This window comes from Gadus macrocephalus, chromosome 18, assembly GCF_031168955.1.
Source record: "Gadus macrocephalus chromosome 18, ASM3116895v1".
NCBI lineage: Eukaryota > Metazoa > Chordata > Actinopteri > Gadiformes > Gadidae > Gadus > Gadus macrocephalus.
In genome coordinates this window covers 5,116,881-5,124,380 of record NC_082399.1, presented here as the reverse complement: position 1 = coordinate 5,124,380, position 7,500 = coordinate 5,116,881, and the positions used below count along the sequence as shown (strand labels likewise).

The window sequence follows — 7,500 nt, the reverse complement described above, 5'->3', positions numbered from 1 at the left end:
AAATTGGCCCCTCTCCGACCATAGATGGATAGACACACACACACACACACACACACACACACACACACACACACACACACACACTCATTCAAGTCATATCTTGAAAACCATTTTGATAATCAGATAAGGCAGTATTTTTAAAAATATTTTTTTGCCACAAACACACACATACACACACGCACACTGGAGTACCCTGAAACAATGATCAATTCCTTGTGTGGTGGTTTCTTCATGGAAACTAGGACTGTTCCAATGCAAACCCATAAAGATTATGTACCTTCACCCACACACATACTAACACAGTGGGAATTCCACCTCAAAGGGCTTATTTCATCAAACAGCTGTTATTATTACCCAACATTTTTTTCTTTCCCCCTCTCCATCTTGTGCAAAGTTCATCCCAGGTCTTCTGAAAAGGATTTGATTTGTTATGGGACAAAGTAGCCAGTTGCTGGCAGCTGTGGCTCTGCCCCAGTGCCTTCTGTCTGCCTTCATGCCTCCAGGGTTCTGTCTACCTCAGTGCCTCCCCATAGTTCTGTCTTTGTTCACCGGTGCCTCCATAGTTCTGTCTATGTTCCTCAGTACCTCCATAGTTCTGTCCATGTGGTGCCTCCATAGTTCAACTTCTGTCTATGTTCCTCAGTGTCTCCATAGTTCTGTCTATGTTCCCCAGTGCCTACCTAGTTCTGTCTATGTTCCCCAGTGCCTACCTAGTTCTGTCTATGTTCCCCAGTGCCTAGTGCTTCTGTCTATGTGGTGCCTCCATAGTTCTGTCCATCTGGTGCCTCCATACTTCTGTCTATGTGGTGCCTCCATACTTCTGTCTATGTGGTGCCTCCATAGTTCTGTCCATGTGGTGCCTCCATAGTTCTCTCTATGTTCCTCGGTGCCTCCATAGTTCTCTGTCTGTGTACAGTTCAGCGCGCACGGCTTGGCCAGCCACTGGGTTGGCCAGCCGTGGGAGGCGACAGCGGCAGTTGCCGTGGCAACCCCTTGTTGCTCTTTCCAATAACAATGAAAGAGGTCGGTGTTTATGGAGAGATTTATGGGACAGCAAGGAAAGTATCTTCTTCCTTTTAGCCGCCCCTGGCGAAGGAACCCACCCTGCTCTTACTCCTCGGCACCCTGTCATGAGGACGGCCTGTTTTGAAATCATGTATTGATCAACTATTATTATATTCCAATTTGCCTAAAACAGTATCACTTCTTGAGGCGACTTCTCTGATCTCTGTTTCAGCCAGGTCGTAGTTTTGACTTGACTAATTTGTAATTTTTTAAGTATCAGTATGTTTAGAATCCCCCTGTAAGAATGTCGGTTGGCACAGAAGAATTGCCACTAATAAGCTGCAGCTACTCATGTCCAATGAATGCATGATGATATATACTCATATTTATAGACAAATTATGTTTGGTTAGTACTGACGTCAAATATTGTACGTTTTACAGGAGCTTGGATGTCAACGATGGACTTTGATTTTCAGAGTTATTATGGCTATTTTTTAAGGGTTATTAGAAAAACCTCTGACGTGAGCTTGGATAAAGGCTTCTCTATGCTCGGTTAATAAAGCGTTTGCCACATCCCTGCAGGAATCGAATTTGGAATCATATGATTGGGGAGATCATCTGATGGATGAAAAGTAATTCCTTTATTGTAGAGAGCCCTTGCACATGAGTCATCAACAAACTCTGACTCATGCGGAAACAACTTTGGGGTTAGAAGAAAAAAGGCTCTACCATTTTGGGATATTTAGTGTCGAGTGAGTCACATGATCGCAGGTTTACCCTGCATGGTCTTACAGTTTGAAGCTATCGTTCCAATTTAGTTCAGATGAGAAGTCAAAACGATGTTACTGTTAAATGGCCAAAATAGCTAAAGTTCAAGTGCAACTGATAAATAGACAAAATAACCAGTCAGATCGAAGGGAACCTGTTAAATAGACAAAACAGCCAATGAGTGAAAGTGTTAAAGGGACAAAACAGCCAATAAGTGAAAGTGTTAAATAGACAAAAGTACCAGTAAGTAAAAGTGTTAAATGGACATAACAGCCAGTAAATGAAAGTGTTTAACGGACAAACGAGCCAGTAAGTGAAACTGTTAAATGGACAAAAGCACCAGTAAGTGAAAGTGTTAAGCAATGTCAAGCAGTAGTGGAACCTTGGTTGGAGTGTGGAGGCTTTGAGGCCACAGGAGGAAACTAAACTGGCCCAGAACGCTCCCTCATAAAGGCTCTTTCCTTCTCACAATCAAACAAGTATGTGATAGTTGCTACTTTTAGATGATCCCCCGGACCCCCAGCCCCCCAGAACCTCCAGCCCACTGCCTTCCTCCGCCTCATCGCCTCCTTTGTTTCATCACTCATTACCCGGCTTGTCGGCCAATCCCCTCGTTTCCCCTCCTTCCACCTTCCTCTCCCTTCTCACTTCTCTCCGTTTTCCTTCTCTTTTCCCCTTTCCATTACCCTGTGAGCCACACACACTGTCTGCCTTTCCTCTGTCCCTTCCTGTTCACTTAGTCAACAACAAGGCCTTAAACAAACCAGTGATGTATTCGCTGAGGCCGTGAACACACACTACTCATGCAGAAGTCGTCGTGGCTCCAGCTCAGTGCAAGAAGAGGGAAATCTACTCAACAGTCGTACACAGAGGAGCTTGTAAACGGCGCTGGGAGAACAGGAATGACCTCGCTCACATTTCCATATAAGGTCCTCTGTACTCTGAGAAGGAGGAATATCGCTGTGGCTGATTTACATGTTAAATGTTATGTGGTTCCCATGCACGGGGAAGGCGAAATGTCTTCTCAATCATTTAAACGTCATGGTTTAAAGCGCTTTTATTGTTCTTGGGGCCTTTTGTGAAGACAGAATTACGTTCCTGTGTCTGATGAGAACTTGTATGAATATCTAAAACAACACAGACAGCCGGCTTGTTTTTCTCAGAGTTCACTGTGTCTTTGTGCGGGCAACAGGTGCTGCTAGGGTTGGAGAGGAAGAGTCATCATGGAGGAACAGCAGCATATCCGGACGAATGACTCCTTCACACAATCACTGCTCATGTTCCCAAGGCTGGGATGAAATCGGTTGAGGTAATAGATACTGACAACCATTAAAGATAAACTTCCATCTTAGCCGCACACAAGACATCACGTCATTCCAAAATGACTCCTTGGCTGAGCAATGGACCTGTGCTAAATGTATTGTATCATCTAAACTGATCCCATGGTAATCAAATACGATGAGTGGAACACATCCATTTCATCGTTTTTTGAGCGGCTACAGTAAATGTCGCCCTAAGCCAACAGCAATCGCCTTACATGTTTTGCATTTGTTTGAATTGTTAAGCTCCTATTTCAACATTCCTTACCGTTGCTCGTTCAACCTTGACGTGTTTCGCCGGCGAACGCTAGCTCTGCATGCACCAACAGTGCCCCTCTATCTAACTCTTTCTCGTCTCAGTAAATAATGAGCGAACAGACAAACAAGATAAGGCTAACTGGGACCATCCCAAGTACCTGCTGAAGGTTCACCAGGTCATGTGTCTACCAGATGGCAGTTATGGATCCTCATTACTGTAACAAACTTCTGAACATTGTTGACGGACCAATCGGCTTGGGAATAAGAGGAATTCATGCTAACATAAATGCAAAAAAAGGAATAGAAAAGTCAAGTCCGATAAAATCATAGGACAAAAATGTTGGCAAGAAGTGAAAGTTGATAGACAGGAGTGAGGTATTTATAGCACAAAGGACACATAATGAGTTGCATACCATGCGAGTTAATGTGAACGGATTATATACAATCGAGAATTGATCATAGTGGAGTGTTATGGCAGGGTGAGTTTTAGAAGACTGGAGCAGAGAGGAGGAATGAGGAGAGGAGAGGAGGGAAGAGGAGAGGAGATAAGAGTAGGGGAGAGGAACGTAGAGGCGGAGGAGTAGAAGGGAGAAGAGGCGATAAGAGGAGGGGAGAGGATAGGAGAAGAGAGGAAAGGAGAAGTTAAGAGCAAAGGAGGGGAAGGAGAGGATAGGAGGAGTAAGGAGAAGATAGGACAGTAGAAGAGAGGAGAGGAGAAGAGAAGAGCGTAGAGGTCAGCACAGAGTGAGGTAAATGCCTATGCTGTGAATCAGCTGTCCAAATATGGACCATGTTCTTTGCTGCCGGACACACCCATTAATTCCACCATTCAGAGACGATGGAGGAGACATCTCTCCAAATCACCCAACCTCTCTCTCCCACACTTTTGCTCTCTTGCCCTCGCTCCCTCCCTCCCTCCCTCCCTCCCTCCCTCCCTCGCTCCCTCCCTCCCTCCCTCCCTCCCTCCCTCCCTCCCTCGCTCGCTCCCTCCCTCCCTCGCTCCCTCCCTCCCTCCCTCGCTCCCTCCCTCCCTCCCTCCCTCCCTCCCTCACACCTCTCCCATCCCTCACTCGCACACACACCCTTAACTCCTACTATCTCCCTGTTATCCTTTGGCAGCCCCTTTAACAAGCTTCTCTTCTGTCTTGTGATCTCTCACAAACACACCCACACGTACACACGCACCCATGCACGTACACACACACACACACTCACTCACTCACTCACTCACTCACTCACTCACTCACTCACACTCACACACACGCACACACATATACACAAACAGTCATGGAGCTGTCACATTCCGGTATGGATCTACACGGAGATCCTTGGCTTCCCTTCAGCTCTAGTTGGCCACCAGGCACGGCTAACATATGGAGACTCATCTGTAAAACGAAACTTCCAGACCCCAGACTAAATCTAGGGATTAGCTCCTAGAAATGCCCTGGATCACAATCACAGACACTCCACAGAGGAGACAGCAGACTTGTCATAGGCTTGTTATCCTAGATAAAGTTGAATAGGATGGATGAGGTAGGATGCATCGGATACATATTTATCTCAGTGTAGCATGGCTGTTAGCACGCCTAGCTGCAGCCACTGCTTCCCCAGGCTACAAGGCTGATGCAGCTAGGGTGTTTGGACCAGTCGTGTAGAGGGAGAGGATGGTCTTTGGACCAGGCTTGTAGAGGGAGAGGATGGTCTTTGGACCAGGCTTGCGGAGGGAGAGGATGGTCTCTGGACCAGGCTTGTAGAGGGAGAGGATGGTCTTTGGATCAGGCTTGTAGAGGGAGAGGATGGTCTTTGGATCAGGCTTGTAGAGGGAGAGGATGGTCTTTGGATCAGGCTTGTAGAGGGAGAGGATGGTCTTTGGACCAAGCTTGTAGAGGAAGAGGATGGTCTTTGGACCAGGCTTGTAGAGGGAGAGGATGGTCTCTGGATCAGGCTTGTAGAGGGAGAGGATGGTCTCTGGGCCAGGCGTGTAGAGGGAGAGGATGGTCTTTGGACCAGGCTTGTAGAGGGAGAGGATGGTCTCTGGACCAGGCTCGTAGAGGGAGAGCCCCCCCCCCCCCCCCTGGTAGCAGGAGCAATAAAGAGAAGACAAAGTGCTTGTGCTGCACACCAAAGCTACCAAGCGCTCCTGTGCTAGCAAACTACCCCTTCTGGGCAGTAAATACACTTGAGATACCAGCGTGTGTTTTGAGCTATCAGCTGGAGGGGCCTTGGTGGGGCCTTTAATTTTCTACTACTTTAAGGGCTCAGAGCTTCAGGAATTTCTGAATCACACCTCACACCTCAAAACCTCCAACTACAGAAACCAAGACGCTGCATTGGGAAAGGTCTTTCCGCCGAAGGGTCTGAGTAACACAAGGGGAATTGAGATGAGAACAACATGTTGTGCTATGTTATGTTACCATGGTGACCTCTGTTCTTGGTTACGATGGCATTTATCCGATGCACTCTTCTCTTCAATTTTATTTATTTGTTTATTTATTGGATATAAATAGATGCTTATTTATTTCTGACTGATCCATCTGTTTTCATTCTAGCTGAATCTATCAGGCTCCGGCAAGATTTACGAGTATACTAATATTTACTGCAGTACTCTGAGGCAGCGCTTGTGGAAAAGCGTTAAATGCCTGAGTTTAAGTCTTCGGTGGCCTTGAAATGCCACTTAGATTAAAAGTGCTTCTCACAAGTTGACACCAAGTAAACAGTTCCTGGTATGTTGGTGTCGCTCTGCAAGCGGTGTTAATCTGACCTCTCTGCGCCTGTGTCACAAACAGGCTGTTAGGTGTTCAACAAAAAAGCACAACCTACAAGGAAATCAAGCACATGATCCGTGCATTTTCTCTTAAGGAATTCTCCATCCAAGGTTACGGTCTGGATAATGTATGCGATGTGGGTCTATAGAAGAGCAAACCGTGCATACTAATGAGCCTGCGGAGTATGCATGTGGCAACGAGCAGTCCCGAGGGAAAACAGCGCAGGACTTCACGGCTTTGTGTCACAGAGGCTTTGGCCGTCTCGTGTTGGTTTTCACAGGAGCCTGGCCTTGAGGAGCCACAGCGAAGAGCACGGAAGTATCAACGGAACGGCGTCTGATTGGTTGAGTGGAGGGTGGCCATGAGCCAACCGACAACTCTCTAGGACAATGATGGTGGTTCACCCAAAACTTGTTGACTAAAAACCTAAAATTGTTTTGCTCTCTCGATCGTGTTTCAAAATGACATTGGGTGGAAACGTGCAGAGCTCAGCTCCTAGATGTTATCAGTTTTTAATTAAAATGGCGATTTATGGCCTTTCAGCGTTGAGAAATCCCCCAATCATCGAATTCCATTGAGTGGAGACGGAGACGAGTCTTCCATCGTCTCTCGTTCTGCTCTGAACATCATCTGCCCTCTATTATCTGTTGCTGTGCCAACACAAGACATCCAGGTGTGGGTTGTGTGAGTGTGTGTGTGTTTGTGTGTGTGTATGTGTGTGTGTGTGTGTGTGTGTGTGCGTGCGTGCGTGCGTGCGTGCGTGCGTGCGTGCGTGCGTGCGTGCGTGCGTGCGTGCGTGCGTGCGTGTGTGTGTGTGCGTGTGCGTATGTGTGTATGTGTGAGTGAGTGATTGTGCACGCACTCACACAAATGTGCCTCTGTGTGTCTGGGTTAGATTAGAATTATACACAACAATTTCTATTGAAAAATCAAGTTACGTAAAATCCTGCTGTCTTTGATATCAGTCCAACTCTCACCAGAGTGAGTCAGAGAGAGAGAGAGAGAGAGAGAGAGAGAGAGAGAGAGAGAGAGAGAGAGAGAGAGAGAGAGAGAGAGAGAGAGAGAGAGAGAGAGAGACAGAAATGGCAGGAGAAAGGTCCGTGCGAGCCATGGTGTCTGACTCAGGGCTGGAAACTCTGAACGTTCTCTCAGGCCACTGTGTGTGCAGAGAGAGCCTGTTAGCTATTACTTACACACCACACTGCAGACACACAGGCTAAAAAAAGACCCAGAATTTAGGACTCCCCTTAATCTCCCTCGCTCTCATACGCGCACGCGCACACACACACATGGACACACACACACGCACACACCCACACACACACACACACACACACACACACACACACACACACACACACACACACACACACACACACACACAC

At 47.0% G+C, this 7,500-nt stretch overlaps 1 protein-coding gene across 1 annotated transcript in view; it reads right to left on the bottom strand.

Moving 5' to 3' along the window:
• LOC132446474 (caveolae-associated protein 1-like) overlaps window positions 1–7,500 on the bottom strand; it is an 18,986-nt gene that overhangs the window by 9,621 nt on the left and 1,865 nt on the right. The window lies entirely within an intron of this gene.